This window comes from Heterodontus francisci, unplaced genomic scaffold, assembly GCF_036365525.1.
Source record: "Heterodontus francisci isolate sHetFra1 unplaced genomic scaffold, sHetFra1.hap1 HAP1_SCAFFOLD_761, whole genome shotgun sequence".
In the NCBI taxonomy this organism is placed as follows: domain Eukaryota; kingdom Metazoa; phylum Chordata; class Chondrichthyes; order Heterodontiformes; family Heterodontidae; genus Heterodontus; species Heterodontus francisci.
In genome coordinates this window covers 194,797-213,605 of record NW_027140274.1, presented here as the reverse complement: position 1 = coordinate 213,605, position 18,809 = coordinate 194,797, and the positions used below count along the sequence as shown (strand labels likewise).

Genomic DNA, 18,809 nt, shown 5'->3' with positions numbered 1-18,809 from the left:
TGAAGCAATTCTTCCAGTCAGTTAGTTCAGTTGTCATTTCATGAGAAATTCGAAGTCGTCATGACTTCGTCAGTGACCGAATGGTTCAGGTGTCTGAGTGATGTAAATCATGCTGTGATCAAATGATTGTATGTTCCAGTCTTTCCGTGGTGGGTTTTCACACTGAGTCGAAACGTGTTGGACATGGTCTGGAAATGTTTCACACCGCTCCATTCCCAACAGGCCATGACCTGATGTGATGGAAATTTCATTTACTTACAGAAGCAACATTTCCATCATTACACAGCTGGCTGCACAGTCAGGATCTGTGTGAAGGTGACGGTTGTGCTTCTATTACTTGCCAGATGCCGTGGTGGCTGAGAGGTTAAGGCGATGGACTACTAAACCATTGTGCTGTATCCCATATGTGTGCAGCCATATTGTCCCAAATAAGCAATTTGAATCAGATGCACAGGAAGACCCTGCGGTATCTCATTCAACTGAAGAGACATTATGTGGCCCAGGCTTCACACAATCCACCTAAAATCTCAACCATCCGAGCAGGTAGGTCACCAGGAGCTAGCTGATCCTGTTCACTGCAGTCCCTGCTGCTGTTTGCTGCCTATATTTACGGACTTTTATCTCATCCTCATCACCATTTTCTCCAATATATTCAGGGGGCATCAGCAGAGAAAATATACACCAAGCGTGGCAAGTGCAAGGAATTGTTTATTTGCGTCATTATGTCATGCACAGAATATACAAATACATTACCTGTGTGAATCATTTCTTGAGCACTTTTATACCAGATGTGTCTGAATAAATGGAACCCCGTCACAATAAACACTGTCACCTTTCAATGTTTAACGGAGAGGTTTGATGGCCTGATGTGTGTGATTCCCACATTAATGTGTTTCTACAAAGTTCGGAGAAAGACGGAGATATGAATAATTTGCAGGGAAATCTTTAAGCATATCTCCATGTTTCTCACTGACAAAGTTCTGCAAACACATGGATTCAGAAAGAACCTGAGTGCAAAATCAACAAAAATAAACACAGCCAGAGAGACTTGCAATAACCTGTAGCTCAGGGAAAGTACATGATGTTATGGAAGTGATTTTGATTTTTTTTTTGTGAAATTTTTTTGAGGAATTCATCGTGAAACTTAATAAATGTCAGACCAGTTCTTTTTCAAGAGGGTACTGAAAGTATTAATTTGGCAACTATGTTTACTGGTTGTCACATGACTCAAGTTGAATGTAGAACAGAAACCCTGGTAACAGGGGGAAATGTGGACAGAGAAGTCAGTTGCGCCTCTTGATTGGACAAACCCGGCAGCAGCAGCACTCACCGAAGAGGGCAGAACAATCACAAGCTTTTATTTGTAGCAGTCATTGTGTTTTACCTTCTGGAGTGAGCAGCTGATAAAGTTAGCCTGAAGAAGTGTCAAGGAAGGAGAGAAGATCACAACCCACGTTGTTTTGCAGCAAATCTTTAAAAGACACTGAGAACTTCACTGTGTCAATTCATCTCTTCTCCTGTCTTTGAAGAAAGCCTGCTAAAATTAATTTTCAACACTGCCTCTAAAAAACTGTTCTAAAAGACCCTAGTGACCTGTCTACGCACACTCAGAAGTGAGACTGTGTGCCAGTTTTGGAACAACATATCTCATCTGCTGTTTTCTTCAGGAATGAACAAGTAATCAGCCCAAGTGTTGTTTTTGTCTTTAACAGAACTCAGAATTGTAAAAAATAATTCTTTTTTTTTCCGTTAACCGGTGTATGTATGTGTGCATGTGTGGGGCTGTGGGAAGAAAGGGGCTTTCAATGTTGGTTAAGGTAAAAAGGGAACTTTTAAAATTTCTACCTGTGTATTTATGCTTTATTTCATGACTAGTTAAAACTTGTTCTGTAATAAACTGATAATGTTGCTGTTCATTAAAGAAACATGGTCAGTGTCTTCTATTCTGGGAAGAATAGAGTAAATGATTGACTGTTTCAGGAAGTGGGAAAAGTTAAAATATATGTTGTGACCTGTGGAGAAGTGGGATGAGAATATATAGAAGGGTCTGAAGAAGGGTCATTGACCTGAAACGTTAACTCTGCTTCTCTCTGCACAGATGCTGCCAGACCTGATGAGTATTTCCAGCATTTCTTGTTTTTATTTGAGATTTCCTGCATCTGCTGTATTTTGCTTTGATTTTGTTATTATATGAGAATAAATAGTGCACTCCTCTGATTTTAGCTTTAACAGCAGCTGGCTCTGTAGCTTAGTTGGTTAAAGCACCTGTCTTGTAAACAGGAGATCCTGGGTTCAATTCCCAGTTGAGCCTTATTTCACACTTGTGATGTCGAAGTTACCTGATCAATCGCTTCTATCTGTGTCTTCTGAACTTTAAGTGAGAATTCAAATTGCATGATGAATTTTCGTCACAGCCTTGTGAAGGATGTGAGTTTGGAATGGCTGTTACTCCTTGTACAGAAATTCAGTCCTGATATTTCAAAGGCAACTGCTTTGATACAAATTTGTTCACAGTTGCATTCAACCTGGAAAACAGCTCGACATTAATGTCACTGAAGGAAAGTGTGACTGCGTTGTCTGTTTCAGAGTGTTTGTGTCGTTATGTGTTGCTTGTGACTGAGATTGGGACATGAGGCAAGTGGGAGGGTTGATCTGAGGTTTGGAATATTTGTCAGTCAGCAACAAGAAAAATCAAAGGAACCAAATAAGAAAACCTATGCCTCATGTGGTTACCGAGAAACGGTCAGAAGATATTAAACTTTGTTCTGTTCAATAAAGCTGTGTGAACTTTGACCTTTCCAGCCTTTTATATACAGTATTTGAAGTGTCTCGGTAACAATGTTCAGTGTTGATGAGAGTGGGGTCTGGGTGAGCATCTGCTGAGTGTGACAGGGTCAGGACTGGATGCAGGAAGTTCTCTGACAGTCTCTCTCTCTCTCGCTGATGGATTTGAGTTGATTTTCAACTGGCAGCTGTTAGTGTTTCGATAAATCAAGTTCCCTCCACCCATTTTTTTGGGCAGACAGTGTAGTATAAGGATGTAAAGGGTTAATGCTGAAGACATTGGGATCAATCACTCCCACTGTCAGAGTGATGATGTAACAGTCACAGGAGATGAGGTTTGGGAGGAGAGAGCAGCACCAAGGATGCTAGCTTAGGAGGCTTGATGAATGTGCATCTCGTATTGTGTAAATTAGAAAAGAGTTCTTAGTTCTTTCAGCAGGAAATGTGTCCCGAAAATATCGAGAAACTCATAATTTTATTACTCAGGAGTCGGAACACAGATATTAATTCCAAGTGACAGTTCTGGGTTCAGTTAACAAAGAAAGGTAGAGAATAATATTTTTCACTGATTGAAATCCCCCAGTGAGGAGACAGTTAAACAGGTGATCTGTTGGGGCATCCTTCGATCCAAGGTTTCGGCAGCATTTCATCTCCCTTTTTGGTGAAATTCTCTGTTATTTGCAACTTTTTTTTTTATCCAGCTTTGATGGGCAAGTGAAAAAACTGAAAAAACTGAACAGTTCCATCCTTTCTTTTCTTCCTTCTTCCCTTCTTTCCATCAGTTTCTCTTTTCTGTCCCAGATCAATAGAATGATGAGAATCCCAATTTAATCTGCTGTTTCTGGTGTTTTATCCATTCCAATCAAAGTCAATGTTCCAATCAAATCGATTTGTTATTCCACAGTGTCTCTCCATGTGTTTTATTCTGTTGTATTCTCTCACAGTCTGTTTGATGATCAATGTTACATCTCACTCTCTGTTCTGGTGAAGATCAGAAGCAGTGATATCTGTTTACACCACCTGACAAGTCGGCCTGAGGCTGTGCCTCGCCGATCATGTGGAGTTAGGAACATAGGAGCATGAGTCGGCCATTCAGCCCATCGAGCCTGTCCCACCATTCAATATGATCATGGCTGATCATCCGCTTCAATGCCCTTTTCCCCACACTTTCCTCATATTCCCTGATGTCATTTGTATTTAGAAATCTGTCAATCTCTGCTTTAAACATACTCAACGACTGAGCTTCCACAGCCCTCTGGGGTACAGAATTCCAAAGATTCACAACCCTCCGTGCAAAGAAATTTCTCCTCATCTCTGTCCTAAAGAGCTTCCCCCTTATTTTGAAATTGAGCCTCTGGTTCTCGACTCCCCATCCAGATGAAACATCTTAGCTGCATCTACCCTGACTGTCCTTTAAATATTTTGTAGGTTTCAATGAGATCACCTCTCATTCTTTGAAACTCTAGAGAATACAGCCCCAGTTTCCCAATCTCTCTGCATAGAACAGTCCCACCATCCCAGGAACAAGTCTGATGAACCTTCGTTGAACTCCCTCCATGGCAATAATATCCTTCCTAAGGTAAGGAGACCAAATCTGCACACAGTACTCCAAGTGCTGTCTAACCAAGTTTCTGTACAATTGAAGCAAGAATTCACTACTCCTGTACTCAAATCCTCTTGTGATAAAGGCTAACATACTATTAGCCTTCCTAATTGCTTGCTGCACCTGCATGTTAGCTTTCAGTGACTTATTGACATGGATACCCAGATCACCCTTATATTCTGTACCTCAGCTAATAAAGGAAAGGATTCCATATACCTGCTGAACCACCTTATTGACCTGTACTGCTACTTCAGGGATCTGTGGACATTCACTCCAACGTCTCTCACTTCCTCTGCACCGTTCAGTGTTCTCCCATTAATTGTGTATTCCTTTGCCTTTTTTGACCTCCCAAATGCATCACCTCACACTTGTCCAATTTGAATTCCATTTACCACTTCTCTGCCCACCTGACCAGTCTATTGATATCTTCCTGCAGTGTACAGCTATCCTCCTCCCGATCAACAACACGGACAATTTTTGTTTCATCTGCAAACATCTTGATTGTGCCCTCTACATTTATGTCCATATCATTAATATATGCCACAAAAAGCAGGGGACCTAGTTGTGAGCCCTGTGGAACACCACTGGAAACAGTCCTCCAGTTGCAAAAACACCTGTAACCAATTCCTTTTTGTTTCCTGCCACTGAACCAATTTTGTGTCCAGCTTGCGACACTCCCCTGGATCCCATGTGCTTTTATTTTTTTTAACCAGTTTGCCATGTGGGACCTTGTCAAAAGTCTTGCTAAAATCCATGTGGATCAGATCAACTGCACTATCCTCATCAATCCTCCTTGTTACTTCTTCAAAAACATTCAATCAAGTTCGTCAGACAGGAGCTTCCCTGAACAAATCCATGCTGACGGTACTTGATTAATCTGTGCCTTTCTAAGTGACAGTTTATCCTGTCTCTCAGAATTAATTCCAATAATTCGCCCACTATTGTGGTTAGGCTGACTGGCCTTTAATTGTTCCCTCGCTTCCTTTTTCAACAATGGTGCAATGTTAGCAATAAAAACAAAAAGTGCTGGACATACACAGCAGGTCTGGCAGCATCTGTGGAGAGAGAAACAAAGTTAACATTTCAGGTCAGTGACCTTTCATCAGAACAGAAACGTTAACTTTGCTTCTCTCTCCACAGTTGCTGCCAGACCTGCTGTGTATTTCCAATGCAACTAGTTTTTATTTCAGATTTGCAGCATCTGCAGAATTTTGCTTTTATTGCAGTGTTACGAGACCTCCAATCCTCTGACATCACACCCGTATCCAGTGAGGGATTGGAAACTGATGGTCAGACCTTCCACTATTTCCTTCCTGGCTTCTTTTAACAGCCTGTGGTACATTTCATCCGGCCCTGATGATTTATCCACTTTCAAGGATGTTAATCCCATTTATACTTCTTCTCTCCCTCAGTTTATCATGTCCAATACTTCACACTCCTTCTCCTTAATTACAATATCTGCATCACCCCCTCATTTGTGAAGACAGTAAAATATTCATTAATAAACATACCAACATCTTCCACACTGACACATAGGTTACATTTTTAGGTCTTTGATGGGCCCTACTCTTTCCTCAGTTGCCTCTGACTGCAATGTATTGATGAAACATCTTTGGATTTGTTTTGATTTTGCTTGTCAATATTCTTTCATGATCTCTGTTTGTTCTTCATCGCTACTCCCAAATACCTCTAGTCATGTCAAAACACAACTTATCAGAAGGGGAATTTGAACCCACCCCTGCAGAGAGAATTGTGATCTGAATGAACCGTCTCAGACTGCTCGACCATCCTGACTACCCCATGTGTATGTTTAATGCTGACGAAATTATCCATTCATTGTGAAAGTATTTGTGAGATTGTGGAAATGTCTGGAAGAGGAAAGACCAACGGGAAAGCTCGGTCCAAGGCCAAGTCTCGCTCCTCCCGGGCTGGAATGCAGTTCCCGGTGGGCCGTGTTCACAGGCTCCTGAGAAAGGGTAACTATGCTGAGCGTGTGGGTGCCAGAGCCCAGGTCTATCTGGCTGCTGTGCTCGAGTATCTGACCGCTGAAATGCTCGAGCTGGGCGGTAACGCGGCCCGGGACAACAAGAAGACCTGCATCATCCCCAGACACCTACAGCTGGCCGTCCTCAATGATGAGGAGCTCAACAAGCTGCAGGGGTGACCATCATTCAGGGTAGGGTGCTGCCTAATATCCAGGCCGTGTTGCTGCCCAAGAAAACCAGCGCTCCGGGCACCAAAACCAAGTCAATCTGCCAGAATTTTTTCAAATACGCAAAGGCTCTTTTCAGAGCCACCCATCTGAAAGGGCTGATTACTGTCTGAAGTCTGCTGTACCCACACCGCTGTCTATCCCTCTTCATCTGGAACAACCAATGCTATCTTCCATTCCTTTCACCATTATGTGTTTAACTAGCTTCTCCTTATAGTCAGTCCAATATCAATGTACTAATGAAATGATCTGTGTCAGTGCTGGCAATTTCCATAGAATCATAGAAAAATTAGGGCACAGAAGGAGTCCATTCAGCCCATCGCGTTTGCTCTGGCCGAAAAAACTAGCCACCCAATCTATTCCCACCTTCCAGCACCTGATCCGTAGACTTGCAGGTTACAGCACTTCAGGTGCATGTCCAGGTATTTTTAAATGAGTTGAGGGCTTCTGCCTCCACCACCATTCCTGTCAGCGAATTCCAGGCACCCACCACCCTCTGGGTAAAAACGTTTCCCCTCATGTCCCCTCTAATCCTTCTACCAATCACCTTAAATCTGTGCCCCCTGGTAACTGACCTCCCCACCACGGGAAACAGGTCCTTACTGTCCACTCTGTCTGGGCGCCTCATAATTTTGTACACCTCATTCAAGTCACCCCTCAGACTCCTCTGTTCTAAGGAAAACAACCCGAGCCGCTCCAATATTTGCTCATAGCTGCAACTTTCAAGCCCTGGCAACGTTCTTGTAAATCTCCTCTGTACTCTCTCCAGAGCAATTATGTCCTTTCTGTAATGTGATGACCAGAACTGTACGCAATACTCCAGCTGTGGCCTAACCGCCATTTTATACAGTTCTAGCACTACATCCCTGCTTTTCTATTCTATACCTTGGCCAATAAAGGAAAGCATTCTGTATGCCTTCTTCACCACTCTATCTACCTGTCCTGCCACTTTCAAGGACCTGTGGACATGCACTCCAAAGTCTCTCACTTCTTCTACCCCTCTCAATATCTTCCCATTTATTGTGTATTCCCTTGCTTTGTTTGCCCTCCCCAAATGCATTCCCTCACACTTCTCCAGATTGAATTCCATTTGCCATTTTTCCGCCCACTCAACCAATCCATTCATATCATTCTGATGTCTACAGCTATCCTCCTCACTATCAATTACACGGCCAATTTTTGTGTCATCAGCAAATTTCCCAATCATAGCTCCCACATTTAATTCCAAATCATTAATATATACCACAAACAGCAAGGGACCCAACACTGAGCCCTGTGGAATGCCACTGGAAACTGCTTTCCATTCGCAAAAACATCCGTCGATAACTATCCTTTGTTTCCTGTCACTGAGTCAATTTTGGATCCAACCTGCCACATTCCTCTGTATTCCATGGGCTTTCATTTTACTGACCAGTCTGCCATGTGGGACCTTACTAAAATCCATGTAGACCACATCCACCACACTATCCTCATCAATGTTTCTTGTTACTTCCTCAAAAAACTCAATCAAGTTTGTGAGACATGACCTTCCCTTAACAAATCCATGCTGACTATCCCTGATTAATCCGTGCCTTTCTAAGTGGCAGTTTATCCTGTCCCTCAGAATTGATTCTAATAATTTACCCACCACCGAGGCCAGACTGACCGGCCTATAATTATTTGGCCTATCCCTCACATCCTTTTTAAATAATAGTACAACGTTCGCAGACCTCCAATCCTCCGGCACCTCCCCCATATCCAGTGAGGATTTGAAGATGATCCTCAGCGCATCCACTATTTCCTCCCTGGCTTCCTGTCACAACCTCAGATGCAAATCATCCGGCCCTGGTGATTTATTCATTTTGAAGGATGTCAGACTCTCTAGTACTTCCACTCTCATTATGCTTATCGTATCTAATATTTCACACTCCTCTTCTTTGTCTGCATCATCCCTCTCCTTTGTGAAGGCAGAGACAAAAACTCATTAAGAACCCCACACACATCTTCTGCATCCACTCATACGTTCCCTTGTACATCTCTGATAGGCCGTACCCTTTCCTTAGTTATCCTCTTGCTCTTAATGTACTGATAGAACATCTTTGGGCTTTCCTTCAAGTAGTTGTATCCAGTCCACATCCACCAAGTCACCTCTCAGTTTTGTAAAATTTGCCTTCCCCCAATTTAAAACTTTTACTTCTGTTGTATCTTTGTCCTTTTACATGATTATGCCAAAACTAATTGCAGCATGGTCACTAGGGGTGGTGGTGGCGTAGTGGTCTTGTCAGTAGACTTGTCAGTGGATTAGTAACCCAGACACCTAGGGTATTGCTCAGGGGACGTGGGTTCAAATCCCACCATTGAAATTTAAATCCAAATAATAAATCTGCAATTAAAAAGCAAGTCTAATGATGGCCATGAAACCATTGTTGATGGTTGTAAAAACCCATCTGCTTTACTAATGCCCTTTCGGGAAGGAAATCTGCTGTTCTTGTCTGGCCTGCATGCGACTGCAGACCCACAGCAATGTGGTTGACTCTTACATGCCCTCTGAAATGGCCGGGCGAGCCACTCAGTTGAAACTAAACACTACGAAGTCATTAAAAAGGAATGAAAGCAGACGGACCACCCGGCGTCGACCTGGGCACCAGAAATGACAATGGCAAACCCAGCGCTGTCGACCCTGCAAAGTCCTCCTTAGTAACATCTGGTGGCTTGTGTTAAGTTGGGAGAGCAACAGCCTGACATAGTCATACTCACAGAATCATACCTTGCAGGCAATATCGCAGACACTGCCATCACCATCCCTGGGTATGTCCTGTCCCACGGGCAGGACAGACTCACCAGAGGTGTCAGTAGAAAGGGAATTGCCCTGGAAGTCCTCAACATCGACTCTGGACCCCATGAGGTCTCATGGCATCAGATCAAACAATGGACAAGGAAACCTCCTGCTGATTATCACCTACTGCCCTCCCTCAGCTGATGAGTCAGTACTCCTCCATGTGGAACAGCACTTGGAGGAAGCACTGAGGGTGGCAAGAGCACAGAATGTACTCTGGGTGGGGGACTTCAATGTCCATCACCAAGAGTGGCTCGGGAGCATCTCTACTGGCCGAATCCTAAAGGACATATCTGCTAGTGCTGCTTGATGGCAATGTTGATGACACCTTCCATCACTTTAGGCCCCATCAGTCTACTCTCAATCATCAGTAAAATGATGGAAGGTGCCATCAAGCGGCACTCACAGCAATAACCTGCCTCAGTGACACTCAGTTTGGGTTCTGCCAGGGCCACTCAGCTCCTGACCTCATGACAGCCTTGGTTCAAACATGGACAAAAGAGGTGAGGTGTGAGTGATTGCCTTTGACATCAAGGCAGTATTTGACCGAGTATGGCATCAAGGAGCCCGAGCAAAACTGAGGTCAATGGGAAAACCCTCCACTGGCTGGAGTCATACCTAGCGCAAAGGAAGATGGTTGTGGTTGTTGGAGGTCAATCATCTGAGCTCCAGGACATCACTGCAGGCGCTCCTCAGGGTAATGTCCTCAGCCCAACCATCTTCAGCTGCTTCATCAATGACCTTCCTTCAATCAGAAGGTCAGAAGTGGGGATGTTCGCTGATGATTGCACAATGTTCAGCACCATTCATGACTCCTCAGATACTGAAGCAGTCTGTGTAGAAATGCAGCAAGACATGGACAATATCCAGGATTGGGCTGATAAGCGGCAAGTAACATTCGGGCCACACAAGTGCCAGGCATTGACCATCACCAACAAGAGAGAATCGAACTAACTCCCCTTGACATTCAATGGCATTACCATTGCTGAATCACCCACTATCAACATCCTAGGGGTACCATTGACCAGAAGCTGAACTGGAGTAGCCATATAAATACCGTGGCTACAAGAGCAGGTCAGAGGCTAGGAATCCTGAGGCGAGTAACTCACCTCCTGACTCCCCAAAGCCTGTCCACCATCTACAAGGCACAAGTCAGGAGTGTGTTGGAATAGTCTCCACTTGCCTGGATAGGTGCAGCTCCAACAACACTCAAGAAGCTCAACACCATCCAGGAGAAAGCAGCCCACTTGATTGGCACCCCATCTACAAACAGTCACTCCCTCCACCACTGACGCACAGTGGCAGCAGTGTGTACCATCGACAAGATGCACTGCAGCAATGCACCAAGGCTCCTTGAACAGCACCTTCCAAACCTGTGACCTCTACCAACTAGAAGTACAAGGGCAGAAAATGCATGGGAACACCACCACCTGCAAGTTCCCCACCATGACACACACCATCCTGACTTGGAACTATATCGCTGATCCTTCACTGTCACTGGGTCAAAATCCTGGAACTCCATTCTGAATAACAGTGTGGGTGCACCTATCCCAAATGGACTGCAGCGGTTCAAGAAGGCAGCTCACCACCACCTTACCAAGGGCAATTAGGGATGGGTAATAAATGCTGACCTGGCCAGCGATGCCTAAAATCCCATGAATGAATAAAAAAAAGCTATCTCCAAAATGGTCACCCACTGCTACTTGCCCAGTATCATTACTGAAGACTGCATCTAGAATTGTGCCCCCTCTCATTGGGCTTGTGATGTGCTGGCTATTAAAGTTCTCTTGAATGCAGTTCAGGAATTCTGTGCCCTCTGTGCCCTTCACACTGTTTGTACCCCAGTTGATATTGGGATAGTTGAAATCCCCAACTATTATTTCCCTATAGTTTTGCACTCAGCAATTTGCCTACATATTTGTTCTTCTATCTCTCTCTCACTATTTGGGGGTCTACAGTACACTCCTAGTAGTGTGGCTGCCCCTTTTTTATTTCTGAGCTCCACCCATATGGCCTCATTTGATGATTCATTTAGCATATAATCCCTCCTCAAAGCTGTATGCCTTCCTTAGCTAATAATGCTACACTCCCACCTTTTTTATCCCTATGCCACATGAAAACTCTATACCCAGAGATGTTGAGCTGCCATTCTTGCCCTCTTTAAGCCAAGTTTCCCTTATTGCAATGATATTGTGTTACCATGTGTGGGCACAATGGCGCAGTGGTTAGCACCACAGCTCCAGGAACCCGGGTTCGATTCTGGGTACTGCCTGTGTGGAGTTTGCAAGTTCTCCCTGTGGGTTTTCGTCGTGTGCTCCGGTTTCCTCCCACAGCCAAAGACTTGCAGGTTGATAGGTAAATTGGCCATTGTAAATTGCACCTAGTGTAAGTAGGTGGTAGGGAATATGGGATTACTGTAGGGTTAGTATAAATGGGTGGTTGTTGGTCAGCACAGACTCAGTGGGCCAAAGGGCCTGTTTCAGTGCTGTATCTCTAAATAAAAATAAAAAGTGTGATGTTACTTTATCAGCGCAGGCTTGGAGGGCCGAATGGCCTGTTCCTGTGCTGTATTGTTCTATGTGTCTATCTGTGCCCTCATCTCATCAGCTTTATTTACTATATGAATATACATACAGGTATAAAAATTAGGAGCAGGAGTCGGCCATTCGACCCCTGGACCCTGCTTCCCCATTCAATAAGTTCACGGCTGAACTGATTACTCCACAATCCCGCCTACCCCCGATAACCTTTCACCCCTTTGCTTATCAAGAATCGATGTCCCTCTGCCTTAAAAATATTCAAAGTCTCTGCTTCCACCGCCTATTGAGGAAGAGAGTTCCAAAAACTCACCACCCTCTGAGGGAAAAAAATTCTCCTCATCTCTGTCTTAAATGGGTGACCCCTTATTTTTTAACAGTGACTCCTAATTCCAGATTCTCCCACAAGGGGAAACATCCTTTCCACATCCACCCTCTCAAGACTCCTCAGGATCTGATATGTTTCAATCAAGTTGCCTCTTTAAATAAATACATATCCTTTAACACTGCCAAATTCCTCTGCTGCACACTTTTTAAACTTTGCTTCTTCTGTCTTTCAGAGTCATTCGCTAATTTTCTGCCTCCCGTTCCCTGCCCTGAAATTGCCCTGTCTGAAACTGCCCTCAGGTTCCCATCAAGCTGCCAAATTAGTTTAAACAATCCCCAACAGCACCTGCAAGGATATTCATCCCGGTCCTGTTCAGGTGTAGACCGTTCGACTTATATAGGTCCTACCTTCCCCAGAACTGGTCCCAATGCCCCAGAAATCGGAAGCCCTCCTTCCTGCACCATCTCTCCAGCCATGCATTCATCTGGTGTATTCTCCTATTTCTATACTCACTAGCATGTGGCCTTGGGAGTAATTTGGAGATTACTACCTTTGAGGTCCTGTTTGTTAATCTCTTTCCTAACTCCCTAAACTCAGCCTGAAAGATCTCATCCCTCTTTCTTCCTATATCGTTGGTACCAATGTGGACCACGACCTCTGGCTGTGCATCCTTGCCCTCCAGAATGCTCTGTAGCCACTCAGTGATATCCATGATCCTTGCACCAAGGAGGAAACTTGGTTTGCGAGCACTGAAATACCTATCTGTTCCCCGAACTATACAATCCCCTACCAGTATTGCTCGCTTGTATTTTCTCCTCCCTCCCTGCACAGCTGAGCCACCCATGGGGTTCTGGTCATGACTCTCACTGCACTCTCCAGAGGAACCCTCTCTCCCATCAGTACTCAGAACTGAATACCAGTTAGAAAGTGGGATGCCCTCCAGGGACTCCTGCACTACCTGCCTTGACCTTCTTGTCTGTCTGGCAAACTCCCAATCCCTCTCAGCGTGTGCTCTCTTCAACTCCGAGGTGACAACCTGCTGAAAAGTCCTATCCACGTAGTTCTCTGCCTTGCGGATGCACAACACTGACTCCAGTTGCTGCTCGAGTTCTGAAACCTGGAGCTCAAGCTTCTGCAGCTGGTGACACTTCCTGCAGATGTGTTTGTCAAGGACACATGGTGCATCCATGACTTCCCACATACCACAGGAGGCACATTCCACTTGGCCGAGCTGCCCTGCCATAACTTAGCTTTGCAAACTCATTATTGCTCGTGTAATAAGTGTAATAAGTAGATTAATTTACCAGTTACTCACCAATCAACTTCTTCCCCTGTACCATGGAGGCAGAAAAAGCAGAAAAGAAAAGAGACCAAACAGCACCTCCTTCCCCTAGTCAGTGAAGTCCCTCACACATCAACTCACAGCTTTACACTCTGTCCAAACAACACTTTCTAATTAGTAATTATTATAAATTACACTAACTAAAACATTAGTAACCTGACCAATTACAAGGTAGCTATTTGAGGGTTTTTAAACAAAGAGCTTTTTCCCCCATCCTGATTTCAGGCCCCACTCTGGACACTTGCTTTTGATTCCAGGACACTGAGGACAGGGTGCTGCCGAATATCCAGTCCGTGTTGCTGCCCAAGAAAACCAGCGCTCCGGGCACCAAAACCAAGTCAATCTGCCAGGATTTTATCAAATACCGAAATGCTCTTTTCAGATCCACCCACAGTATCTGAAAGGGCTGATTACTGTCTGAAGTCTGCTGTACCCACACCTCTGTCTATCCCTCTTCATCTAGAACAACCAGCGTCATCTTCCATTCCTTTCACCATCATGTGTTTAACTCGCTTCTCCTTATAGACAGTCAGATATCAATGTAATAATGAAATGATCTGTGTCAGTGCTGGCCATTTCCCTGTCCTGATTTCAGACACCACTCTGGACACTTGTTTCCCATTCCAGGACCTACTTGTATTAATATTCAGCACCACCTGTCAGTCAGAAACTTGTCTCAATGAACTGATCCTTTCACTGAACTTCCAACTGCTGCTGTCTATTTCTCGAGGGAAAGAGCTGCTCACTGAATAAGGATGTGAGGGGAATGTATCCCGGCTGCTGGTGAGAAGGTCCCGTCTTCTCAATCAAAAGCCTTTTATTTTACTACAGTGATTCCCAGATTCCCAGCTGTTCCGTTGAGGATTTTGTTTTCACAGAAATATCTTGTTAAATACAAATCTGATTCCAACATGTCAGTAACAGGACAGAATGGGAACCTTTTAAAAGGATGAAGCAACTATTTCAGTGGCTTCTCACTGTCCCCCTGAAGCCCGTGTGAAGGGGAATTACCAATAGTCTGTAATTTATTACTTCCACACCGAGTTTGAGTTATTTTTCACGTGAAAGATTGCTGAACGGAGTGTTTTCCTGTCAGTTACGGATAAGAAGTTGACAAAAATTGGCAAAATAAAGCTGTTCATAAAATAGCACCCGAAATTTGAGTCGGTAAAAGGAAAATTGTGTTTTAAAAGCGTTTTTTTAAAGCGTGACGGGAAAATAGATTTTAATGTACTTTTCCAGTCGATCACTTCTTTTCCACAGTGAAATTGGCAGCTTTCACGAATTCAAATATTCTGCCAGGTTGACAGGTTCAGCCAATGAATTTTTGTATTTTGTGCTTCGAGGTTCTCCGATTGGATCATTCATTTTATCTAATGGCCGTGTGGCCTAATAAATAAGGCGTTTGACTTCAGTGTATTTTATGAGGTTATCGGAAGATTGTAGGTTCGAGTTCTGCCACGGTCATTTTGACCCAAAGGGGTTATGCAGGGCTTTGGGGATCGAGTCAGGGACTGAACAGATTGGAAACCCGACATGGACTTGATGGGGCGAATGGCCGCCTCATGTGGAAAGAGATGCAGTGGTTTTTGTCGAGGTTCATCCCAAGCAGCTCTGTAACACAGGAGTCTGTGCTCTCCGGGCTGTTCCCAGGGACGCACACCGAGACAAACATCAACTGCTGCTGGAGGACTATCAATTCGGTGAAAGACGCCCTTTGGTCTGCCCGAAACTTGCTGGTCTTCCAGCGCAAAGAGTTGTCCACCACCGAATGTTGCAGACTGGCACATTCCAAGGTCCAGGACTACGTGCTGAGGGACACACTAAAGCTTGGGGCAGCCGCAGCAAAGGCTCAATGGGGAAAGACCACAGTGTAAGGACCCCCACCAAGCTGAACTGAGGGGCTGGATCCATGGGAAACCCCTCGAACTGTATCGTTGATATTTTCATTTGCTGTAAATGTGAAACTGTAATTGGCATGACAATAGTGAAATGGAAGGGTTGGGAAGAAACTCATGACAGTATTGAAGGAAACTGATCCCCCTGGCAATGTTTGTATTTTTTGGTGCTGTTTGAAACTGTTTGGGAATGTAATTTTTGCAGATTTTTATTAATAAAGTATATTTTGGAAATAAAGAAAAAGTGCTGTCACTGACTTTATGAGAAGAGGGTGACCAATCAGAAGTGGGCTGGGGTTACAGCGGGTTCAAACTGCAGGAATTCCAGGTCCCTGAATGACTGAGCTGAAACTGATCAGTTTCACTGCAGGAAACACCGTCTCGGGGGAAATAACATCACAAATAATTCCATTTGACTAATAATTCAATTATAAAACAATGGGCAGATGTGAAGGTGTGATGTTACTTTTCACTGTGAGGGGAGAATCCGCCATCTGGGTAAATCAGCAACTTTATAACATCGTCTGTACGTTTGGAAAAGAAACGATGAAAACTCTCCCCATAACCCTGGTGCGGTGGAAAGGCTCAATTCAGAGATTGGAATATAACGAGAGCACAACATAAATCATTAACTGTTATTTCCGGCAGAAAACACACCCCAGCTCCCGTTCCCAGGTCACTGCTGTCCCTATGAGGCGGTGGGTGACTCTGAAAAGAGACTTTGTTTTGTGTTTGAGAGAAACGGTCGAGTTTTTCGACTGCCGAATCCACAGGGAATGCAGCCCTCCAGTTTCAGAGCGGACACCACATGGTTCCATCTTGCGCTTGACCTGCTCAGTGCAAGTGACCGCTTCACTGATGCTGCATTCTGCAGGAAAACCACAAAGATCCTCCCAGGCAGTGAAACTCATCTTCCCAGAATCTCCATACCAGATTGAAACAGAAAACATAGACAAAGTTCAAGAGAGTTATTTAGCATTAAAACCAATGAAATAAACCAATTCGAGAGAGATGTTGGTGCAGCTTTTTCAGAGAGATTGTGGGTGGCTCTTAAAAGAGCCGTTGTGTTTCGAGTGTTTTCACTACATGGTGGAGTTTTACTTGGAGTTGATGTACCTGGTCACTCAATTTGTCCCTTCTCACATTCCGAGCGCTTTGTTGGGTGGAAATGTTTCTTCAGGCAGTTTCAACAGCTTTGAGCCGACTTTGAGTCAGAAACCAGAAATGGGAGTACGGGACACAGACAAGGAATTGAGGCTGAACCTTTATAAATCTCACTGATTATAGGCCTCAGCTCGAGCATTGTGTCTAATTCCATGTTCCACACTTTAGCAGGAATGTCAAGGCCTCAGAGAGGGCACAGAGGAGATTTACTAGAATGGTATCAGAGATGCACGAATTCAGCTAATGTGGAAAGAATAGGGGTCTGGGGTGTGTGAAGCTGGGGTCCTTCTTCTTCGAGCAGAGATGTTAATGAGGTAGTTAATAGTTGTGTTCAACATTGTGAAGAGTTTTTATAAGAATAAAGAAGTTTGACTACAATTAGACAGAGCCTTGGTGAGATCACACCTGGAGCACTGTGCACAGTTTTGGTTCCCCTTACCTAACGAAGGACATACTTGCCTTAAAGGAAGTTTAACAAAGTGTCACTCGATTGCTTCCTGGGATGAGGGAATTGTCCTTTGAGAAGAGATTGAGTCGACAAGGCCGATATTCCTCGTACTCGGCCCTGTGGGACTGGGTCGGCCCGGACCAGCTGGAAGTATACGAGAGTATGCTCCTGGCCGGCAGCATGTCAGAATCCATGAGGAAAGGCATCATCACCCTCATTTACAAGCGGAAGGGGGAGAGAGCAGAAATCAGAAATTGGCGGCCCATCTCACTGCTTAATGTTGACTACAAGATTCTGTCCAAAGTCATAGCCAGTCGAGTCAAGTCTGCTCTGGAGTTGGTGATTCACCCCGATCAGACCTGTACTGTACCCGGCAGGAAGATCTCTGATAGTCTCGCACTACTCAGGGATATGATCGCCTACGTACGGGACAGAAGTGTGGACACCTGCCTCATCAGCCCGGACCAGGAGAAGGCTTTTGACAGGATATCGCACACCGACATGATGGACGTGCTTTCCAAAATGGGGTTTGGGGAGGGAATCTGCAATTGGATCCAACTGCTCTACACAAACATCAGTAGCGCAGTCTCAATCAACGGGTGGGAATCGGAAAGTTTCCCGATCAAATCTGGAGTCAGACAGGGCTGTCCTCTGTCCCCGGTCTTGTTTGTTTGCTTTATTGAACCCTTTGCTGAGTCTATTAGGAAGGATGCGAGCATAAGAGGGTTGACAATCCCAGGCAGCGGAGGCACTCAGGTGAAAACCTCCCTGTACATGGATGATGTTGCCGTCTTCTGCTCGGATCCGCTGTCCGTGCGCAGACTGATGAGCATCTGCGACCAGATCGAACTGGCCTCGGGAGCCAAAGTTAACCATGGCAAGAGCGAGGCCATGTTCTTTGGGAACTGGGCTGACCAATCCTTTGTCCCCTTCACCGTCAGGTCAGATTACCTGAAGGTGCTGGGGATATGGTTCGGAAGGGCCGGGGCGTGCACCAAAACATTGGAGGAGCGAGTAGCCAAGGTACGACAAAAGTTGGGTATGTGGGGGCAGCGATCTCTCTCCATTGTGGGTAAGAACCTGGTCATCAGGTGCGAGGCGCTCACGTTGTTGCTCTACATGGCACAGGTCTGGCCCATACGCCACTCCTGCGCTGTGGCAGTCACCCGAGCCATTTTCTGCTTCATCTGGGGATCTAAAATGGACCGGGTCTGGAGGGACACGATGTTCAAATCTCTGGACAAGGGCGGGAAAAATGTACCCAACGTGGCCCTCATCCTGATGACCACCTTTGTGTGCGGCTGCATCAAGCTGTGTGTAGATCCCCAGGACGCAAACCCCAAGTGTCACTACGTGCTCAGGTTCTATCTGTCCCTGGTGTTGTGAAGGATGGGCTTGGCCACATTGCCACGGAACGCTCCATGCAGTTGGACCGTGCCGTACCACCTATCCTTCGTGGAGCAGTTTCTGCGGGAAAACACCTTTGACCACCGGTCCATCAGGCAGTGGTCTGCACGGAATGTCCTCAAGGCCCTACGGGAAAAGGAGACGGTGGATCCTGTCGCATGGTTCGCTGAGCAGACTGTCAAAGTCATTTGGCGGAATGCCTCATCACCAGAACTTTCAAACAAGCACCAAGACGTAGCTTGGCTGGTGGTGAGAAGGGCCCTCCGCCCTC

General features: G+C 45.1%; 1 non-coding gene across 1 annotated transcript; it reads left to right on the top strand.

Moving 5' to 3' along the window:
• Positions 1–2,237: 2,237 nt before the first annotated feature.
• Positions 2,238–2,311, top strand: trnat-ugu (transfer RNA threonine (anticodon UGU)). The gene has a single exon. It is a non-coding gene; the product is annotated as a tRNA-Thr (tRNA).
• Positions 2,312–18,809: the final 16,498 nt, after the last annotated feature.